Genomic DNA, 24,200 nt, shown 5'->3' with positions numbered 1-24,200 from the left:
CGTACTACAGGACACACGCCCAGTTACGTATTTATGCATACGCCGTCAGTTAGTTTTCTTGCACACCCACGGCTATTTCCCTCATTTCTTTCCGTGTAATCCGATATGCTGATGCTAGGGCACGAAGAGTGAAACTCTGCCGAGGTTGAGGCGATGTGGCATAACACTGAGACTCGGTTATTTCGCCTCTCTGAATTATTACTACTCGTGGAACTGGGAGATTGGTGCAAAAAATTCAAGATGGAGTGGTGTTATTCACTGTCGAGGGCCTTGATTCTCTCCGAGGGGAAGCGAAAATACGTACACCTTGATAATTCGGGCTCTTGGCTTGTGTGGAAATCCCTCTTCGTTTAGACTTTTGTACAACCATATGTGATCATGAATGGTAATTCAGCTACAGATGGTTTATTAGGGGATACCATTTTAGTACTTCTCCTTGGTCTAGATGCAGCCACTTGTTTATCTAGATGATACACCGTTTGCCGATTGTTTGGATTTACGTCGTCGCTCCTCGGGGCTGTGCTATTTTTTTCCATTGAAGAAATTTTATGGTGAATTAGACACCTTATTAGATGGGAAAGAAAAAAGAGAAATTAATCAGAAAGTTGACCGACTTAGTTTGATAAATATTACAAATGTCATAAATTCAATTGTGGTTTAACCAACTAGCGAATTCTCAATAATAAAGGTATCCAAAATGTGCATAAACCGTAAAATCACATTGCCGAAGTTAATTCAATTATCAGGATTTATCTTCAAGGCGTGTAGGCAGGGAGATTAATATGCCCAGACCCAGAAACATATAAAACATACAGAGACCGCAACTACGCAAAGTACCATAATTCCCTGGGCACTGACAAGGATCCAACGAATGCCTTTTTCAAGCCGCAACGTAACACATGACCTCGGGAGAGTGAAGTAGTAAGTTCAGTTCTGCTTTCTCCCGCAAAAAAAGCCTCACTCTTCCGCTGGCTGGCCGCCTCTTCCCTTCATCCGGACAATACTGATGAAATTATCCCAAGTATCTGCATTCGCGGTTTGTACACGCGAGAAATCCACCGCGTGCATGAAAGACTGAGGGAAGAGGAGTGAAAAAATAATGAGAAATAAAGCGTGAATTATTTCCTCTCATAATTTTTATTACCGGGAAGAAGCAATATCTGTCAATGGTCTATGAATATTGGAGAATTCAGGGCAATACCGACATCGTATAAATACAATTTCGAAAATTGATTGATCATTTGCCCTGTTTAATGCATTCAAGAAGGGATGTTTCCGGGAAAAAATCGATATTTGATGTCGTTGATTAATTAAGATCAAATAGAAAAACCCCAAAATGAATCAATTGACTTTTTTCCATAATTGTTATCATATTCGCTATAACATATAAATTCTATTCTAACACTTTGCAAGTTATAAACCTACCGATGCAGAAAGAACCCTCGATTCTTCTCTTCCCGAGTAACTCCCGCAGTACAATCAAATAAAACTTTTCTGTTCACACATTCGTTCTTCAAATACGAAAAACTAAAGCCAAACCTAAATAAAATCTTTGCAAAAGAAAAATACGTCCTCACCGGGAGTCAGGGAAGGAACCTCACACTGCATTTGGACAACTTTGCATCCCACGAATCCTTCCGCCTCGCCAGTATCCACTGCGCGCGCACCATCGCCATTATTTCATTTTTATTCATTCGCCACATTGTTTCTGGATTGCAGGTTGTCCGCCGTACCAGTACCATTCATCATACCATCTCCCCTCTTTTCACCTTTTTTTCCCATTCTCATTCTCTCTTTCACTACATTCTGCAGACCAGTGATTTACTCGTCGAGTGAGGCCAAATGCATTTCATCTCTCTTCTTCTCCTCCCTCCCTCCCACCCCCTCTCACCGATTCTTTCGACTATTGATCAAAACCACAATATCAATTCAATGTCCCGAAGTGAGATTCAATGAACATTTTTCTGCATGCAGAGAAAAATCCGAGAATTTTCGCAGGAAAATTCCGGGAAAAATTCTGATGTTGTTCAAAAAATGAGAAGCTGAATTTTTGTGCTGATCTAGGAATTTTATTATTTTTCCCCGTCTGATGCCCTGCCACCCTCCTCCCCCACAACTATTTTCCATATCTCTTCCCACCTTTTTCGCGTTCTAATGGAAATCAATATGTGCTAAGCTTTCAAATGTCACTTTAGGAAAAAAAATCACGTGCTCTTTGGTATATATAGAATGGGAGTGAGAGGAGCCGAAGCTCAACCGACGTGTGACATACAGGGGGGGAGAAGAGGGGGAGTTAACTCGGTATAGACGTCCTGCGAGAAAGGGGCTGGAGGGGTGGGTGAGCCGATATCGGGGATTCAGCGTCCACCGGGGAATATTGGATTATTGCACTCGAATTTCCCTCCCATTCGTTTTTACCTCATCCCAACAGTGGTCCCTCTCACTCCCCCGTACCCTCCCGCCGACAGGTTCACTCCCACCGCCCGGTACGACTGGCGTCGATTCAATTTGCCTGTCAAACCCCGGGAACCCTTTGGGAAAGTGAGTGCCGCGGAGCCTCCTTCGTCTCCATTGGGGATATCACTCTGCACAGACATTTCACCAGGCATTGGGTATAAATTTTCATACATGCTCCGGTGATCAACCCTCGTCGAAGTATGATGTCGTTTGGATCAATCGTATTGGAGATGGGGGCACGTCTTGGCGCTGGGGGATTTCGGTCAAGTGGAAATATGTTTTTTTTTCTGCGGATATCATTATCCGCTTCGTGGTTTACATTGAGAAAAATTTCTAAACAAAATTCTGGTGTTAGAACGAGGAAGGGGTGCAATATGATGGTCCAGTGCTGGTGCCAGAAATTTCATTTGCTTGAATGTAATTTTTTAACGAAGTTAAACGAAAAATTTGCAGAAATCCCCACAGCGCTTACCATCCCCCAGAAAATTTCTCTTCAAATACTTGAATTATAAATGTTTATCTGAACCAAATAAACTTTATTCGAATCCAATAGAGTTTCCTTCAAATAGCTCTCAATAAAGTTTCATCCTACCCAGTGTAATAAGTCGATTTTATCGCACGCTGCGCGTTTTCCTGATATAAAATATTATAGACCAGTTGGGCATAAATTTCATCCCCAATGAATGTGACTACACTCCCTGAATGTTATTTGCCGATTCTCAATGAAATTTCAATTTTTTCCGAAGAGCATTCACTGGAATTATCACTTAATAAAAATTCCAATGAAGTTTCCCTAGATGGTTCTGTCGAAATGCATTTACCATAGCCTGCGAAAAATCACGATACCATCACGTAAATTTTCCGATTTGATTTCGTAATTGGTGAGTGAACTGTGAGTTCCATGATTTTTACTGACTACTTCTCTCCGTGTGTGTAGTAGAAAAACGGTTGGAGCAAATTAAAAAATTTCGAACCTACAATTTTATTTAATTAAAATGCCAATTTATCTGACTTCGTTAATTAAAATTCTCCTGAAAAATTTACATTCCGGTAGAAAGCTCACATTCATCATAACTCCTCATCAAGGTAACCAGTGCCTTCCGAGCCCCAAAAAAAAATTGCAATACTGGTTGATTGGGCCCCAAAGGTTAAGCCTCCTATCTCGCAGATTACTAGTTGATAAGACTACTTAATTTGTCCCAGTGAAGGACAGAAAGCGACCCCATAATCATCATTATCCACCGGAAAACACTTTATAAGTACCAAAGGAAGATATAAAGCGTTTCGGACAAATAGGAGAGACATGTATGGAAGAATAACGTATTGTCACCGTTAGTAAAACGAGCCACGTGGTGGTTGTATAGGGCTTTTATGTGTGCGTTAAAAGAGGATTTACACCGGAGAAATGAGAAGTGAGAGGTAAGGAGCGATATGACTATGAGAGATGCGGTAACCGAAGTTGAAAGAGAATGAAAGCCTCCGGGCTTATCTTTTCTGTGAATGGGTGAGGTGGGCCCGTGGCACGGGGATGGGGAAAGGAGGTGGGATCGTAAAACCGAAGCGTGACAACCAGCCTTGCCACTCTCGTAAAAACTGGGAGTTGTGTAGTGCCCTTTTGCATTACACCATCCGAGATATTTGCATCTCACTAGTGATATTTACGTGTCACTTCACACATCGTTTACTCTAAATGTTGTGTTTACTTTGATATGCAGCGAAAAAAAAAATGGAGAAACATGAGGGATGAAGTCAAAAAGGGGCGACTGAGGCAAAAGTTTTTCTGTGAGACAAATGAAGCCAGTGTTTTAGATGTTTTTTCACATGTAATTTAACAGATCATAAAGTTTTAATGCCAAAAAAGTTTTTTGCCATTTCATCATTTTTTTTTCTCAAATAAATCCAATGTAAAAATTTTTTGTAGTCGTCGTCGTAATATCTTTAATTTTCGTCTACAAAAATTTTGTCTGGGATAATCATTTGCTGAAAATGTGATGAAAAGTCGTTGGAAATAGCTTCAATCATTTCTCCTTCAATTAAACTATAAAAATACCTTGAAATAAGGGAAATTAGGTCACAAATATCTTGCTTCACAAGTTTGTTCTATTTTGTAATTTTTCTCAACTCTTCTCTCTCTATTCAACGCTAGTGATGGCTGTTATTCGCACTCCAGGGTTTCCGCAAGTCTTCTTCCCTCATTTTCTCAGCGGATAATGAATTTATTATGTTCTCGAAAATGCTTCACGGCCAGTTCTTTTCGGCGCAATTTTTTCCTTCCACCTACTCACCCCTCGGAGTCTCTTATTACTTTCAACTCGATCTAATTAAAAGTGAAGTAATTACGTTGAGCTTTCGTCGTAACCGGTCTTGTAGTTTGATGAACTTTGTCATGAATTTAATCCCAACTTTGACCCATTTCTCCACTGTATCAAATTTATTTTCTTTCACCTAGGTACTCCAACCACTCCTCCACCATGATAATGATGAAGGGGGCTTGAATAATAATTTTTACCTGTGTTAATTAAAATCAGGATTTTCGGAGTTTATAATTGCAGCATTAAATAACTTGTGATTTTTTAACCCGGTGGAGTTTTTTCGTGACATTGTACTCACAAAATAATGGGAGTATAACATTGTGGTACGTGAGTTTGGGTTACGACGTCAGTTTCATAATAATATTCACTCATTAGCGGATTTCTCTGTCGCCCCCCAAAAATTCTGGTGCTGTACATATAAAAATTACGCGGTTTCTGGTGAAATTTCCAGTGTTAAATTTTGCACGAAAATTTTCACTGAAATGTTTTAATTTTGCAGTGCCCTATAGTTGTTTTTTAAAACATTTCGAACGGAAAAAAAAACACCAGTCAATATTAAAGGTGGACAGATGTGCTGCGCCCGAGAAATTGCCCCCAGATTTTTTTCCTCACCCAGTCCCAAGCCATAATTATTCCAATACCACAATTTATAATTACAAGTTCCCTCAAGCCCGCTTGACAGGCCTAATTGAGTCATTCCGAGGGTGTCAAATACCCGAGCAAATTGTACAATCATCCAGAGAACTCCACCCCAAATGTCTTAACGAGCAGTGTCACTGGTTTTCCAACATTCCGCCACAAACTGTCACGTCATCTCACGATGTTTTCCATTAAACGAGACGATGCCACCTCTGTCTACACCGCCTGCCCTTATAAAAGCCACAGCTGTAAAAGGAAGACAGCCTCCTGCGGTTATTCACTGGCTATATAGACCATGACTTATCGACAAAGCTGAGCACGAAGTGAAGGATAAAAAAAAAGATAAACTACTGAAATTAAGCGTCAAATGTCTCACTTCCATTACGGAAACGTGAGTGCCATTTCCAGTGTTAAAAATGAAATGAGATACTATAAAAAATTGATACAATATATAACGTGGAATTTAGTGCCTCCCATGGCTGGTTTTAATGATATCTTTTCCCTCATTTGCAACTTTATGGGTCGAAACCCGAGTATCAACTTCTACCCTCGATGGCTCGAGTGGTCTTGCCCCGAACGTGAAGCATCGTCCAGTCTGTTGTATCCCGTAATGGGCTAACCCTGTTCCCAATGCTGGTGGAATCACAGCCATGCTACTTATCAACACGAGAGTTTACTTAAGCGCACTGATGCGTTTCCATCGCTGGTTATAAAGGGAGAGAGAATCGGAAGTAATCTACTGGGGGAAATGCACACCAGGTGGTTGTCAACCATTTTTTTTCTGTTTTCTCGAGTTGTGAGATATTCTCGAGAGACAATTTTGCCGTCAAAGGCAGAAGAGTTGTCGATATAAATCGAACACAAGTCTGTCGGCAATTTTTCTTTTTAAAAAATTTTCACACTTGATTTTTAGTAAAAATTATCGAGGCATGTGGAATAATTTGTTGGTGGTGGATACACATTTTTTAATCCAGCATAATTATTTCGTATTTTGTTTGGAAGGAACGGTTTCTTCGTACTGGTAAGGTACGCTTGCCGAACAGCCTCATTAATTTCACCATTAAAAATGAAAAACTTTATGGAGAAATGGATAAGACTGTAAATGTCAAACTAATTATTTAATGAAAACTAGGAGGATATAAAAAAGTAGGTTAATGGATTGTTTTATTTTTTAATGTCTCTAAAGTTCATTGCAAATCCGTAGAAATGAATATTCATGGTTCCATTGAAAACTCGATAAAATTGAATAAAATTCAACTCCCTTGACGTTGAAAAATTTCAAATTCCATGAATCTCATCAATTTCGTTCAAATGAAAATTATTGAACATTTCAGAATATTTTTAACCGAGAACGACTAAGCTATAATTTCTGTCTGTGAATTGCCAAGCTCCTTCCACCCATCCCACCGATACAATCCCCTCTCATCCTCCTGATGTGACGATGACTGTTAAACCCACGTAAATCTAAAATACCTCTCAATAAGCAGTAAAAGAAGCCAGAAAATCCCGAAGAAAATGGTATCACAATTTTTTTCCGGAAGTGGTTACCATAGAAAACACGAGGAAATCGAAATGATTTCCCACGAGACAATGTCGTAATACTATTATGTTATAAAATTTAGAAAGCTTCGATAGTCGATAGTACCGCCGTACACATGCAGACGCCAATAGCATCACCAGCTAGTCATTCCCTTTCCTTCGTCTCTCTAGTACCGCTGCTCCCCCGCGACTATTGGATTTGCCTGCTAGATCTCGTGCACCGTTCCTCCCTGAGTCCAATGCAAAACGGGGTGTGGGTCAACTGGGGCTTAGAAGATGATGGAGCATATCCTAAGAGATTTATAACGAGGAGTCCATTCACATTTATCCCATAATTATTGATATTCTCTCATCTTGAAATTTTTTCTCAAATTCCCAATTTTTTTCTGGTTTCCTGTAATTCTCTGGAATTTTAATGCCGCATTCAGGTGGAATTACAATTCGGTGAGGGAAAGGACAATGGGGATCTGAACGAATGAGAGGCGATTAGTCGATATTGAATGGGCAATTGCTAATGAATTTGTTAAAACCGATCGTAAAATCTACCAATTGCAGTTCCTCGTTTGAACAGGGGCATTATAACCACGAATTCAGGAGTTTAACAATGTTCACTGCATCAAATGGGGATGTGTTGGGGCACCAATGGGGGAGAGAGATACTCTACAAAACTATACCCATAGAAAATCCGCCCGGAGAGTGACCCTTCGTCATGTGGTATTCTCATCAAGTTCTAGAGTTCGGTTCTCAAATCGCCGTGAATAGGAGCACTTCGAGGAGATGATAGTGTTTAATAATATCAAGTTATGATATAACTCAGCCATATTCGCTGCTCTCATTGGATACAACCGTCTAAATGGTGAACTATCAGGTACGTCCCCGCGGGTATAAACAGGGGGAGCGATTCTCTGGTGGTTTTGAATCTGCCGACTAACTTCGGTAAGTGGAAACCTATGACCGTTTTTACCATTTTTTGCGTTCCTTCGGTGAAATAAATCACTGAATGCAAAAGCCCTGTATTATCATTATTAAAAATTATAGACAACATTGACCGATAATGTTATCCTATAATGCCGTAGTTTAAAAACGGCTGAGTAACACATTTATTTATTTCGACAATCGGACATCATATTTTTCGTTCTTTCTCACACACCTCCAGATCGCAGTATTAACGCAGAGATTAAAGAGCCGAGTTGAAAAGCCCCTCGGAATTCCATTTGGCGAGAGATGAAAAGGTTGGAAAAAGTTCACTTTTCAGACAGATTACGGCTCAAAGCCTCCCTCACCATTTTTTATCGCTCGAGCTCAACCCGCCCCTTCTCCTGTCTGACCAATTCGACGTCTTTCTACTTGGCTTTTACACTCGCGTGGTCGGCTCTCTGACGTACGCCGTTTTTTCCAAACATTTCACCGAGAATTCATTAGTCGTGCATTTTTTAATCGCTCACTTCACTTTAATAAAATTATTTCCGCACCTGTAGCTTATTAACAGCACAACAATTGGGACAATCCTTGGATTGGAATCGGTCAAGTACTCGTAATAGGATTTTCCTAGACAATTTGTCTCGTTTACAGAAATTTGGAATATCAAATCTTTGATGAATTTTTCCCCGACACTGACGCGTCTTTTGGTGTCTGCGATGCGAGTGAAAATTTTTATCTCAACATTACCGGAAATTGGAACAATGGATAAGCCTCCTTTATCCAGGTAATTGTGGGATGGGCTTTGCTGGATGGAAGTAAATGCTCATGAAAAAAATATGCTTGCCTCCGCTAGAAGACAACCCATAAATAATATGTATAGAAAACAATGTATCTATCGCATGAGTGGGTTTTAGAGATGAAACTCTCAAACAAGGATGTGGAAGCTGATAGTCGCAATGTTAACGTCGGCAGTGCATCAATTTATGACGCTCCATTGTGTCTGTATTTACAATCATTATTTTCACGGGGAGGCATCACTCTTTGTAATATTCGTCGCAGCACAAAGAGCGGCGAGTACAAACAACAAATAAGCTGTCGCGCTGCGTCGGTCGATCATTTCCATTCGGGTTTATCTTCTTCTCTGCTAACGGTGCTCATTATTTATTTCTGCGTAAATATAATGAGTGTTTGATTTCAGTGTCACAGTGATATTCTTCATGGAATTGACAATTCAAATTAATATGACACATAATGTTAGTATTTTTAGTCAAAATGATTTTTTTATTTGAGATGAGAAATTAATAATTTTATGTTAATCAAAAGCGATTGGACACAACAAATCGTTTATTGGGAAAAAATGAACGAAAAAATTTCTGAGCGATTCTAATTTATCTATAAAATATTGAAGCCTTCGGCTATCAAAAATTGACAGAATTTCCCAGTGGAGAACCCAGAGGACAGGAGCACGCTCGTACTCACCCCCGTGTATTACCGTAACAGAGTCAGCATAACCCAACAGCCACTGGGGTAATGCATAAGGCAACACAGAAAACCCCAAAATGAGGTAGAATATACGTTGCACTGGGCTGAGTTATAGCACATTGTTTCCCAAGCCCAGCTGACCACGAGCCACGAAACTTATCCAGTTACAGTCGACCTAGAGCCAAACGAAAGGTGAAGCAGAATGGGCTTGGTAGACCTTCAGACTATCCGACAGTGCTACAACGCAGTTCAAAATAGATAGACGCTAACGAGGATCTTCGCTCGAGGCTGTCTATATTGCGGGTGCACTTGAAATCGGGATGAACGGCTGGAGACGGGCTTGGATACTAGGAGTCGAATAAGCGTCTCCTGTTACTAAACAATAGCCATCAGTATTCACCTTCACGACTTGTCGACAGCAAACCACCTGACTGAGACCTCTAATAGATTTTATTGCCGTTGACCCGAGATAGACCATTAGCTCCGGGTATACCGGTAGATCATTTATGTTTAATTCGGAGGTTGAACTTTGGAAAAAATTAATTACACTGGTCAACATTTTCGCGCAAAATTGTATTTCTGAAAGTTTATAATTTCATGAACGAATCCGCAGGCTCTGTAAATTTTTAATTGCTGAAACATCGCGAAATTATACTGAATTACAAATTGTAATCAAATTAAATTACAAATTCTCAACTTTTCTAACTGTTCAACTCTCTTGTTTCCAAGCCATCAGAATCGCAAAAAAATTCAGAGATTGATTTTCAAAAGTCCAGGAAATTTCGCTTCAAAATTCCAGCTAGTGTGAAATGGAAAGACAGAATTAGCTGTTTCATTAAGGTAATGGCTGCTATCACTTCCAAAATCTGCCCACATTACCCCAAAGGACAACCCTTGTTTCCTCCTAAAGGATCACCGATGATAACATTCATCCTCCAGTTCAATGAGATATCCCCATCAAAGACCAGCTCCCCAAGTCCACAGAATAATAAGCAAATTGATCTAACAGCGTCAATTTCATTGATCATCAACCCCCTCCGAAAATTCGATTTCCCTTTGATCTCTTGATCCATGTACCTATCCAATAGCCGATACGTGACACTAAAGCACAGACAGGATCGCTGGTGGGCTTTACATGGCCTATCCCACCGGAAGCCCTCGGATACCGCTACTCCACGCGGAGGTCGAAGGTTCCGCGTTTAATGAGGATGATAGATGCGACGCGATGCACACCATTTCAGCCACCCAGAAATGCTTTCGGGCGTTACGGTGAGGCAAAACACGTGCTTGGTGAATGTGCAGCTTGGCTAGGTAAGATGAAGTGAAACGTGAGAGAGGGAGAGAGACCGAGAGAGAGAAAGGTTGATGGCGTGGGCAAGAACAATGCCTCTTGGCTGCATACATACCCCGGGAGGTACTGGTAAATTGTGCCCGGCTGCATCCACTATTTTTCCTGCATTGCAAAGGATGAGTTGGAAAAAAACCTGACTCCAGTCATCCCTGGTGATTAAAGAGAGGTATCAATGGATGCACTGTTTAATTTCTAGGCTCAAGACATCTTTATATGAGACATTACACACAGATCAATGGCTCCAAGAGTGAATTTCTATAAAAATAACAAAGAGCTACGTTTAAAAATAATTCCAACAATCACAGCATTATAATACTATAGGTGGTATGAATTAATCGCTAATAACAATTGTCCCTCACTTCTTCCAGTGAAATAACTAGAGAAATCCAACTGCCTTCAATCCCGGAGAAAATTTACGATAATTTCAACGACTGAGAAATGCCGAAGTCCATACTAACATTTTATGCATTTTTCAATGGACGGGTGATGAGCGTGGCAGATGTCCAATGAATTCGAAGATTTCATTGCCAGATATGAGAAGAATATAAAAACCTTTAATATTACCCGAGGAGAAAATTTTTCAGAGGATTTTTTCCCATAAAAATTAATTAAAAATTTACGACTGTCTCAATTTAATGCCCTGAAAATGACTGGCATATAATCAATCCACTGAAGATCAGAGCGAGGGTGTCAATGCATATTGATACAAGTTAGGGATCAGACACCAGGTACCGCTTCCTCATCGTCACCTCCTACAGCTCGCGCCCATTCTTCATTGCTGGTTAATCAACTCCCACTCTGTACACCGTAGGACATTGATACATCATTCTGTGTTTTACACCGAAGCGGTCATAACTCTGATCCCCCAATTAGAAAATCGTCTGTGGATATATGCCCGACCATCACCTGGTCCTCCGTCGTTCACTTGCAGTACCTGCAAAGTGGTGATAAAGCGACGAGCGGTATTACAGCATTTCCCTCCCGACTCTCCCGGGACTGTGATAGTCCATGGTTAGTCGTTGCCATTGTCTAATCTCACGATAAAGAGCAGAGCTGCGCTGCATGAAGATGGGTAAAGGCGTTGTTATATCCAATCCCTCTACTCATCACCAGCTGACGTTAATCGCGAAACTTGGCGGTCTGAGCTTTACATTTCTAGGGCAGGTGGCAGCGGAAATGATTCATTTGAATAAAATAAACAGTTTCTTCATTTTCTTTAAGAGTTTTCTTGTTTTAAATGCACTTTCTTCGTTCTACAATCTATTGGAGGGATAATAAATTATCAATACTGAAAATGATATTGAGAAGCCCTTCGTCTTCTCGATATAGTGTCTGCCCCCTCCCTATTCTACCGCCCTCGACATGGCACAGATTTTGTTGAGCGAATAAATAGTTTTCGCTTGTGTCACTGAAAATTGCTTTATACGACTCCTATTTGCGGTCATGCAATAGCAATTACCCGCCTTGTATAATGAAAATGTGACGATTCTCGGCATTTCGTGGCACAACACTATATCATATTGCACGATCGATACGTAGCATTTACCTCGGGAAATATGGCACTGCCAAACGTTCATAGCCCCAATAGCAACGTTTTATCGTCGGACGAATGTGCACCTGGCACGAAACACGACGACATCCCTAGCGATGCCACAGAGCTGCCACTTGCACGTACGTGCCCCTCCTTGCGTTATAACAATCCAAGTACCAGTCCTGCATCCAATGGTGCAGCTCTTCTTCCCCCGCTGTCTCTTCGCTCCTTCAAGCCGACGAACTAGGCTTTATTCCGCTTTGTATCCAGATGATACGCCCAACTGGTAAGCATATCTCGGGGGGGCTTCAACCCCAGACACTCAAATCCCCGCAAATTTTAATGCAAATCCCACGGCCACGGCTTCTCTGTATTTCTCAAATAAAAATATGGAGGTAAAAAAATGAATGGCCCTTCTGACCTATGAAATGCTTCCCCTGTTCTGCTAAAATTATTCTTGAACTTTATTTTTGTTTCCATCAAAAACCCCGAACTCACCCCGATTTTTTTTTTATAGTTGCCAAATCGTTCTTGACGTTCATCTACTTTTTCTCTTGTACAACGTTTGCACTGAAAAATCAATATCAAATTATTTAAAATACCCGATTTCCTTGAACTTTCAATACAAATGAAAAGTCTGTCGACCACTTTCACCTAAAATTGATATGAAACTCGTATAAAAAAATCAGAGGACTCTGTGAGTGAAATTTTAAAAAATCCCCAACAATGCCATCAGGCCACGGGGAAATAATAACCTCTGTGGATTTTTATGTTTTCCCTGAAATTTTTTATGAATCAGAGAGTAAAAAATCTTGAGAGTACTCTCTCCGGAGGAGTGTGACGAGAATACACTCGCCACTGACAATCCCCTTATTTCGTAAAAATAGCCGAAAGGTGTGAGGAATCGAGATGGGAATACGAATGTAACTCCAGGGAGTTGGTCACGCAGCAAGGAGGCTTTGGCCCCGGGTTGATGATCTCCACGGTTGGACGCATCTCTACCCACACACCAGTAATCTGAAGGATAACTGTGGGGGAGTTGAAGCTCCAACACAATGGCTGATTAAGCCGCTTCCAAACAGTGTCCGAACATTGTCTCTGCAACCTCAATCATATGTACGTACGGCACTGCGGTTTTCTCGACTGTTCTGCAGTACTGCCTTGCAATCCAGTTATACAGGGTACTTGCTTACATAAGTGCAGATGGACTGGCCGGTACACGATGAATCTGCTATTGTGTTCGGTAGATGAGATGTTGGCATTCTGGGGAGCTTTTGTCATTATGCTTTTTGTCTGAAATCATCATTAAAAATTCTATCGGCAAGAGTTGTCCCTGGGAGAGTTTGTTTTGTGAAGACCTTCTGATTCGCCAAAGAGCTCTTAAATTGGAACTTAAAAACCTTGAGAATGCAATCAGTGAAATACATATTTAAACGTTTACCTTTTTGTTGAATTTTTTTCTTAAAATTATTGAGTTTTATGAATTTATTATTCAAATTAGGAGTTTAATTTTATTCAAAGGCGTAATTCCTCCGGATGCCACGTCTACGAAGGAATAAAAGAGACATTAAAAAAGATACAAGGAATTTAATGTCTGCCTGCCATTTTAAGATGCAATTTTCCCCTCCGCATGCACGACGATAAGTCTTAGCCTCCAAAAATGTAATCGAGGAAATAAAGCACTCCTCAAAGAACCGAGTACACCAACGCTTGTCCAAGTGTGCGCACGCGGTTGAGGCACACCATGAATACAGGAAACAATGCGGCGAAGACAACGCCATTGGATTAAATACCCGAGGCGTTGGATGCCACTGCTATTTACGTTTTGCCTGGTAGTCAGTCCTCCAGTCTCTTTTCTCCTCTAAATGAAGGTGACGACGAGGCACATTTAACAAAGAGGCAAGACTAAGTTAATGGGCAGACAGTCGTGCTTTATTTCTGCTTACGGAAGCCTCACCTCTCCCAGCCCCTTCCACTAACTTCACTGCAAATTAATCGAGCAGCTTCAGCAGTGAAGAGACTCCTCCGCACAGAGAGAGAAATTCAATAAAACCTACCAAAGAAATCGTAACGACATGAGCAGCTCCACAATTCGTGAATATGGAAAAATTTCGGAGAACACTGAATTTTTTTTCTGAGCCTCAAATTTATGACAGAACAGATCTTGGTGACTGGTTTATTCAACAAGTGTTCGGTCGTGAACATTATATATATAAAATTAAGACGACCTTTTATAGTTCTCAGGTTTTCCTTAATGTGTTGGGGATTACTAAAATCCCTTAAATTTCATTTTGCACTTAGCAGTTACTAACGGTCATAATTTGTTTTATTTTTTGGGTTTCAGGTAGAAATTACCTTATGCCAAAACTCTTCCCTTTCTGAATTTTTACCTTTATTATTCCCTCAATAAAAGACTCAAAATGCTTTTAGTTCCGTCAACAAATCAATAAAATTTTCATAGTTAGATAGTTTTTAAGATAGAAATAAAATCGCGTTTCGGTTATTTCAAGTTGTCAAAATTTTAATCAAAAAAAAACAATTCCTGCTTTCGGCTCACTATCCGTTTGCAGCAGTTTGGGAGACACCTTGCCGTATCCATCGATATACCTGAGACGTACAATCTCAGAGAAGGGTCCAATGATTATCCAATCGTGTGACTAGAATCATTCAGACCATCGCGGCAAGTACCCCGAACAACAAGCATAATGAAAAAGTCCTGAGCTATAGAGAACCATGAACAATAATTGAAAATCATAATAATTGCAGACGACGCAAATTCGGCAGTAATTTTTACTGAATATTCCTCTCCACATTTTCATCTCCGCAAGCAAATACAAGGTCAACTCCTGCTTGTACTGCGTACATGCTCCACCCCCTGGTGGAAAAAAATTTATCACCGAGGAACAGCTCTGAATAAATTCACCTCCGTCTTTTATTCCGCCGCGTAGAATCACGTGGAGGTATGGCATTCAGGACCTCGTCATAAAGAATGAAGAAAAAAAAGTTGTGAATCAGTATAATCGAGAACAGCGAACTCCCATCATCAGACATTCACACCCCCGAGAATAACAATCATTCATTTTTCCATCTGATTCCCAGCCCACAAACGATAATATCACCTCATTATGCGTTTCTATTTGCATTCATACCTCACTCCACGACCCGCCGAATTATTATTCTGCTACAAAGGATTTTATGATGATCTGGAAAAAAGTGCGGAATACGAAAGTAATCGTAGGTCTTTTTCACCGGCATCTGAAACTGGTACATGCAACGTTACACATGATTATCATTGAAACATGGCGAAAGTTCAATTTTTTTAAATAAATTATGATCAGACAAATTTTTTTTCTCTTTTTTTTTGTCTCTCCTGGCTATGCCAGAAAACAGGATTAATGGTTTTTCGGATGACCCTCAGGAAAAAGCAAATAAATTTCACTTATTTCAGGATGTGTAAAAAAATCACCGTAAATTGGAGAAGTCATATTTTGTTATGTACAACCACAGCATAAATTGGCAATATGATTGATGGTGGTAATGGTTTTGATCACGCTGTGTTCACATGAAATTCCCCATATGCGCACTGTGGCATACGAAATTTACAATCGACGAATATGGTATTACCGTTTTGGCGCGCATCCTTCTTGTTATCGCGACGGGTGAGACAAGCACGATTTGCATATCGGTAGTGTTCAATGGATTTACCTGGCGTGTGCGGCAATCCGCACGTGTTTGTATCTCGCCGCATGGGTTAAGATCCTGGGATTTCGATGTCTCTCCCCCTCTTCTAGATTGTAGGAATAACCGATGATACGAAGTTGCCGAGCCGATCTCGGTTTGTGTATTTTTCCGGACACTTGGAGGCCTCAGGATGGGCAATTGTCAGAATAATTCCAAGCGTTAATGGTCATTATTAAATGGTGATCCAATGTCATTTGTTGAATAATAATCTTCGAGATCAGAATCATATCATGTCTGGAAATGCATTTGATTCCTTTGGCAATGACTGACCTAAAGATATACGTTCCAAATAAATATTTATTTCTGCTGATGCTTACAAAAACATATCGGAAATAATAAATTATTGACAAAGAAAAATTTCTCAGTGTAGAAGTCAACATCTGTCTCGTGATATCGCTATTCCAATCAGCCTATCGTGATACTATCGTCGGTGTTACTTAGTCTCGCAGTGCCTTAATCATTTCAAGCATAATCTTAAGCCCCTGACGATTCATGTGGACAAATATTGCATCAACGCTCCAACACAGGGTATATTTATATCCCATGAATCCATTAATTGCAATAAATAATGCAAATCGCCCACCCAACTTATTCATTTCCGCTGAAGTAGAAGCCCGTTCCGGCATTTTCAAAAGAATCACCGTGACGAATATCACTAGCAATATCGTTGACGTGCCGTGGATTAATAAATAATCATTATGCAGCAATAAATAGTACAACTGGGCACCCAGACCGGGGCATCTGCACGGGTGTCTCCAATTATTAATGGCTGAGTACATTCAAGCTTGTGGTGGACCGCACGTGGAGTACTGGCCATGGCCAGTGGCTTTTGCCTTGGCATGAGCGTCACGGTGAACTGCTGTACCGTACTCCCTTCGTCTTTGAACATCACAGTTGTACATTTATCATTTCTACATTGGACTTGTGCTGGAGTTACTACTTTGACAACTTATCTTCCCACTCGGTTGTAAAATACTGGTATTAATCTGGTAATTAGGATGGTATTTTTTGCATTTGCAATAACAGAGTTTATCGACTAGGCATCGGATGTGTGATGAATTTATATTATCGCACGTTTCGTCCATGTGATATGAGAGAGATGAGATCTCGTTCGCGGCTGGAGACGTTCAAGTTGAAAAAATAATCGACGAGTATTTAGTATTCAGTATTTAATGAAAGAAAAAAACATGTTCAAATGCCATTCGCTACTGCAAGTTCAGCAACTTTTGTCAGTGAAACTTTCCAACGAACAACTACATGATCCAGAAAATAAATCGTGAAAAGTGACATAACGCCAACGAATACCGCGTTTCGATTTACACTACATCATTCGTCGTCTCCATTCACATAGTGAACCAGAGCGTGCGCTGACTTCTTAGTTTACCACCTTGACGTCTTCATTCAATTCTCCCTCTCATTGTACGGACACAAGAGCCAGCACAATGGACGATCTCATTTCCCGGAAGTTGCCGTATTGAAGAACAGTGAAATGTTCGTCTACATTGTAAAACGGCAGATTGTCAATGTACAATATATCTCATCCACACAACCCTCCCTAGCAACTGATAGTAACTTCTCATGCCAGTATTCACCGGAGATAAAGCCAAGATCGATACAAGCCTCAAGTTGGTGAATATGAGGAATGATCTTCAGGGGCTAAGTTACATTACTGAAGAAGCCACTAGTCACTGTAACTCTGTGTGAAACAACTCGCCGTTCTCCTATCTCACATCAGTATATCACCCTTCCATGAGACATTGTAGCATCGGGCCAAATTAGTTAGCTGTAGGAATCGAAGAGTCAGCAGTTGGAGTCGAGGAGGAACTGGTTACAAATCATTGACAAAGTAATAGGCAAGTGGCGCATAAGATTATCGGAGAGTGTGCTATAGGTCTTTAGGACACGTTTTTTACCTCATAACTGAGGAAAATTTATGACAGGTCAAACTTGACGTCTTAATTTATCCTTCGAAAGTACCATAAATTATATATTTGGAAGGATTATCAATTTTTCAATACATCTGTGGGATGAATCCATCACTGGGCAGTAATAGCAACTTCTACTCCGAGGATCCACAGATGAACTCATGATCGATGCTAGCCTCAAGTTTGTGAATATGAAGGATGATCTCCAGTGGCCAAGTTACATTACAAGCTGTACCTGAAGAAGCCACTAGTCACTGTAACTCTGTGTGAAACAACTCGTCGTTCCCCTATCTCCCACCAGTATATCAAGCTTCCATGAGACATTGTAACATCGGGCCAAATTAGTTAGCTGTAGGAATCAGAGACTCAGCAGTTGGAGTTGAGAGGGAACTGGTTACAAATCATTGACAAAGTAGTGGGCAAGTGGCGCATAGGATTATCAGCAGACTGAGCTACAGGTCTTTAGGACATCCCTATTGCTTTTCAGAGATACTTCACGGCTATGGAAAATTCATGGCAGACGAAATAAAACGAGCAAATGAGAAAAAGAGAATTTTCTAACATGTACCGAGTGGATAACGTGTCGTTGCTTTTTGACGTCTCAACTTATACATTTGAAAGCAGTATCAATTACTTATTTAAACAGACACGCAGTCTCATTAAACATTTCGTATCTCGGCTATTCGCATGCCATCCATATATATTTATAATGGTTATGCGCAATAGTGGAATGGGAATACGAGGGCTTGTGACTGGTACATATCTATAAATTGCCCTTCCCCCCTCCAATAAAATCGTTCATCTGTTGGATAACTCGATGGAAATTCTCTGTCTCTCTCTTTCTCTCTCTGGGGTGTTGAAGCGTCGTCGATACAGATTATCAATATCAATAACTGCTCGTGTATATCTCGCGGAAGACATGATACATGGAAAAATTGTATCGCATGTCAGTGATACTTCACTCAATTTTTTATTTACTATTTTTATTTGATCAATTTTTAAACTCACTTGCACTGTTTTTTTCCTCATCGCTGTACAGTTGAAATATCAATTTTCTCTTCTACATGTTTTCCCCGTCACTTGTTCATTTCGTCATTGCTGAGTGGTCTCCTCTGTCGATTCGACGTGGAATAGGCGAGGTTATTGAACATCGGGTGTAAGCTGGCGTTATGTTTATCCTGGAATAGAGAGGAATATTGAAAGGGACTGTTACCACTCACGATCTGACGCGGGCGGTGGTCGCGTCGTTAATCAATCCCGTGTCTGTATCGGCGCTACTTCCACTGTTTTGTTCGTTTTTTCCACATTCTCGGGAGAAGATTGCCATCTAACAACTACCTCCTTTTAATCACGCCCGCGTATCACAAACACCGGATGTTGGAACAGCGCGCGCGACTCCGACAGCTTCCGATATAGCTCGCCGTAGTATGGAGTGTACGTGCGTCTGTGTGACGTGTTATTCATGTCAGGGAAAGATCAATCAGCGTTGAAACTTTCTGGCAGAAAATTTTCAAACCCTTAATGATTTTCATTGCGTTCTAAGTTCAATGTACGGAGGAAATTATTGCGTGACTAATCAATGAAATATGATGGTCATCCAACAATTTCCTCGATAATATTGATTTCATTATAAATTACTCAGCGTTAGCAACAAAAAATTACAAAAGAACAAATAAAAACATTTAATATAGAGAGAAACATAAACGAAAATCAAGCTGAAGCTGGAAAAAATGAGACCCACCCTGTCCCCCAAAAATCCCTGCTCTATTTATACATTATTCATGTAGTTCCTCAATGATCTTTTTATTCTACAATCTCTCATCTCACCCCTCTATTCTTTCACCCATCGCGCTTTACTTAGGCTCGATTGCCAGGTCGTTAGAACGTGTCCCTAGCATTTAATGGTAGCATTTTGCCTGGCATCGATTTCTGGAGCAAAGCCAGTTGAATCACGTACAATATATAAGTGCGGAACCAACGCGATGTAATGCTCCTTTCTCGGCCCTTCACCCCTTCCTTCGCCCCAATTTCACCTCCTGAATTTTCGACTTGTACCTTTTTCTAAATGCCACCTTCAGTCTCCTTTTTTTTCCTCTTTATTGTTCAACGTAAATTCCCTATTGTTTTTTTTATACCTCCGCTCCTGTGTAGATGTTCCTCGAAACCCTTTTTCCAACAACACACGAACGACCAATTAGCGTCGCTTTCACCGATAGAATCGTGTGGTTTTTCCACGATCTTCTGGCGATCTTGATTTCGCTACCGTTATACTCGATCACGCTGTGCGCTGCCGACACTATGAAAGAGGTATTAAAAATAAACGTCAAACGTGCACGCGCTGAACACCCTATTATTTACGGAGTTTTAAGTGTGCTGAGAGAGTGAAAGTCACCGAGTCATGGGAAATTGCGTGAATTAGGCTGAAATATTCAAGGGAGATTGTGCGTGACTTGCGTTGGAAAATTGAGTCTTTTAAATTACGACACTTGTCCTTCTTTTTTGTTTTTGCTCAGATTTAAGTAATTTTTAGTGCCTCACATTAAGACATTAACACAGGCGTTCCAGAAGTCCTAGGAGTTCCACTCAACGATGGTTCAAACATATAATTTCTTATTCGCTTTCTAAATACTTCTTGCATAAAAAAATTCCATTATTCATTCCCCAGTTATTTTTCGATGTATGAAAATGCCGGTCTTGAGGTAGAATTTGTGAAAACTTGAAAAGATAAAGATTACGCAATTTCACAATAATAAAAACCCCAATGCAGCAGTTAGTGAAAATTAAAATTGTAATGGAATAATGAATACGAGTAATTGCCTCTCAGATCTGACGGTTCAATGACACTCTTGGACAAGCGTAATAGATCATTCCCTTGTTCGTTGCGCGAGGAGCAAAAATTCTCGCATCACGTAGACACGGGTAACAAGACGCCAAGAAAGATTGCTGTTGTCCAAGTAAGCTGACCACCATCGTGGACGATGCGCTCTAACGAGGACTAGAAATTCTCACGTTTCACAGTGGGTCAGACGCGCTGTACATCAGGGCTGGAAATTCGGAACAATTGTAATGGATTAAAAAAAAATTGAATTAATGCCCCATAGCGTAGTCAGTGATTACTATTTTTAATTATCATTGACGTTATTCCTTTTCATTTGTAATTATAAAAAATTCCAAAGGCAAAAAATTCTAATTTAAAAAGGGCAAGCCGGCACCAACAAACTACTGTCTCGAATAACTGTAACCCACAAATCTTTGATTATTCTGCACATATCTATGCATACAAAAGCTTTGAGTTTAGCGATTATAGGGCACCGCAGCGCTGACTCGTCCTGGCCATTTATTTCGCTCAATGGAGACGTTATTGTAATGGGCCGGGAGTTGTCTCATATCGCTAAGGGAAATTCTCAAGAGTCCTACACCGGAACGGTTTTCTATGCCGTCTTTTGTACCTCGCTGAACGTGGTGGTAAAGCTCCACACGCAAGAAGATATTAAACTGAAAATCTGTAGATCCTTGATAAGGGTAGACGCTGTCTTTACCATAATGTCTTCTGCTCTTCTCCTATTCGCAGGGCAGAATGGCTATGGAGATAGAGTTGAATGTTTTTTAGATTATATTGCGAGATGTGTACATGGTCACTTATCTGATAGAGTCGGTTATGGTGGCTCGGTTCATTTTGGACTTTAAGATTTATTTTTGGACGGAGCATTTGATTTTAGAGTCACTTAGAGACTTGTTTATTCAGAGACTTAATCCCAGCTTTAAAAAAACCTTTAAAAATATACATAATTGTGGTAATAAGTTGCAAAAACATTCCTAAAATGTATGAAAATTCCTTCTTGCTGTTATGAAATCGAAATTACAAAAAAATTCTTTTTATGAGTTCTCAAACCGGAATAAATGAACTGAAATTACCTCGACCGCACTCAAGCAATCATGTCTGCCTTCTTCAATTATCATCCATCAGACAACAATAGTTCTCCCGGACAGCGCCAAGAATCAACTCATTGATAAAATAATAACCGATCTCTTTCGCACTGCACGTGTAGCTCGGAGTGTTGGCTCATAGCTCTGGGCTAAAATACCACAGCAAATATCCCACAAACATGTACACACACTTCACCCACACAGCGACAATATACCCCGGTCTATGAACCAGCTTGAAAACTCTAACCCCGTAAGAGAATAAAGTCGAGTGCGCGCTCTTATCAGGAAAATGCCTCCGGCATATAACGCTTCGTTCCACTTTGCACCTATACAAGACCCGTTTTATCTCCATCAACGTGAATGAGTTTTAACTCCGATCGAGTCTTCTGTTTGTATCCACTATTTTTTCACTCTCCCATTTACCCCACCCCTCTCCCTCCCTGGGGGGAGATCCTGAGCTTATTTCATTAGAATATATTCACAGCACACAGCAGAACTTTTTCATTCATAACACGATACTCATTGGGCTTTCCAACTTTTTCTGTTCCAGGTAAGCTTTCAAAGGGAATGGGTAGTGCCGTGAAAAAAGGATCAATGCAGCGAGCCAGCTACTTCCAATTGGTAAATCGTTCACTCTGGTACGATATTGAAGGGCCGTGAGTATAAATCCCGATCGCTTGACGTTCCCTGAGATAAAATTCAAGATTATGTTGCGGATGTCGATCAATTTTGTTTTATTTTTTCGATTCTCGGGGAATAAACCTTCACCGCGTTAAAGAAATCGACAGTACCGACAAAAGTTTCATGCTCCCTTTGCCTCCCTCACAGTACCAAATGCGGTGAAGTGTATTAAAGTCAGCCGCAGCCCCTCGGTTACATAGCGTAGATGGCGGGCTAATGGTTTAAAAAACATTGAACAAAAAAAAGAAAAACCGTAACCAGTCGAGTTTACCTGATGTGGATGTATCGTAATGCGGATTATGTCGTGCTCCCATTACCATTTTTATTTCCATAACAGCAACGGAAACCCAGAAGCACATCCCTTTGACCCCTTTGTCAGTGAATAATCTCCATAAGTACATCGACCGTCAACTAAATACGCAAGTGAGGGTGAGGGCGGGCCTTTTATAAATGAAAAACGGAGTGATACCGGCTGAAAAATCAAGTTGAACAAAGCAAGTCAACTGAACGGATGAAACGTGAGTGGGTTTTACAAAATCTCCCTGTAAAAGTTGATGTTCCATCGTCAACGCTGGAACCTTGATGCTCAACCTCCGGTAGCGCTATAGCCAGCGTGGCGTATCGGTGTGTCTTACTCGTGCAGAAAACTGAAATATCCCTCAGAAAACATCTATGAACACAAACGGAGAGGGGCAGGGGGGCGGGGGGCTCACTTCCTTCCAAGAGCCACTTAGAAGAAAAGAAGATGAAAAATAAAGGACGCGCCTGTGAGGTTGTGTACTCATGCCTTGCGGCAGTGGCGGTAAAGCATGCTCAGGTCTACGATCACCCTTAGTGTACCCTTTTTTACCTCAGACTAACCAAGATGAAACACGCTTTCCGAGAGTAATTTCCGTGCAGATTGAATATGCTAATGTTGAAGCACCGGTGAACGATTAAAATTAGATTATATCCTATTCGTAACGCGTCTGCAACCCAGTCCCATTGATCTTGAAACCTCAAGGGCCCCTCGGGCGCAAGTGTTGAGCTTTTAAAACCGGCCCAATTCGTTAAAATAAAAATATCAAATATTTTTTCAACCTACATTAGATTTTATATTCTCACGCGGCACGCGGAAAGCACATGGAAACGGCTCAAATGTTCAAACTTTTCTTCGTAAAAAAATATCCATCAGCCCAAACTCATTATCACATCCGCTTCTCATTTAAATGCATTATCGTTCTTTAATCCTGTCATAAAATCATCACTAATTTCCTGAAGACAACCGACTTGGCCTTCACTATGTCATGAGTTTTTCTCGTACATCCGAGACATGCATCCGACTTTTCAGAATAAAGGGAGAAAAAATCACGGGGAGGGGCCCAGGGTAATGAGGAGTTGTTGCCGATATTAACGAGAAACTCCGCAAAAAGTTGTTTCGCATGGTACACGCTGAGGCGGGCCCCTTTTGGTCCCAACAGGTTCACCTCCCCTCGCCACTCAACCCCGTAATTCATGTCTCGACTTTTACGAAATAGAGGAGATGTTCACTCATGATTGATGACACCGAGCCAACTCATTACTCACTCTTGGTCGTCTTAGGGGGCCTCAGTTATGTCGTTCATTGATTCAAATTAGCTAATAGCGGGAGTCGGGGCATCACGAGCGGACCGTACGATAGGATGACTGAAGCAATATCTTAAATCTTAGAAATC

General features: G+C 40.7%; 1 protein-coding gene across 6 annotated transcripts in view; it reads left to right on the top strand.

The window, feature by feature from the left end:
* Twin (twin) overlaps nucleotides 1-24,200 on the top strand; it is a 339,039-nt gene that overhangs the window by 260,801 nt on the left and 54,038 nt on the right. The window contains exon 1 of one of the 6 annotated variants that reach the window (XM_064118175.1): nucleotides 22,394-22,446. The exons of the other annotated variants lie outside the window; for them this stretch is intronic. The gene's annotated coding sequence lies outside the window, so the exon portion shown is untranslated. Of the gene's footprint in view, nucleotides 1-22,393; nucleotides 22,447-24,200 lie in introns of those variants that run through there. 6 annotated transcript variants of the gene reach the window in all.

Source organism: Diachasmimorpha longicaudata, chromosome 1 (genome assembly GCF_034640455.1).
Source record: "Diachasmimorpha longicaudata isolate KC_UGA_2023 chromosome 1, iyDiaLong2, whole genome shotgun sequence".
Taxonomy (NCBI): domain Eukaryota; kingdom Metazoa; phylum Arthropoda; class Insecta; order Hymenoptera; family Braconidae; genus Diachasmimorpha; species Diachasmimorpha longicaudata.
Note: the sequence above shows the minus strand (reverse complement) of the source record. Positions and strands in the feature narration are given on the sequence as shown.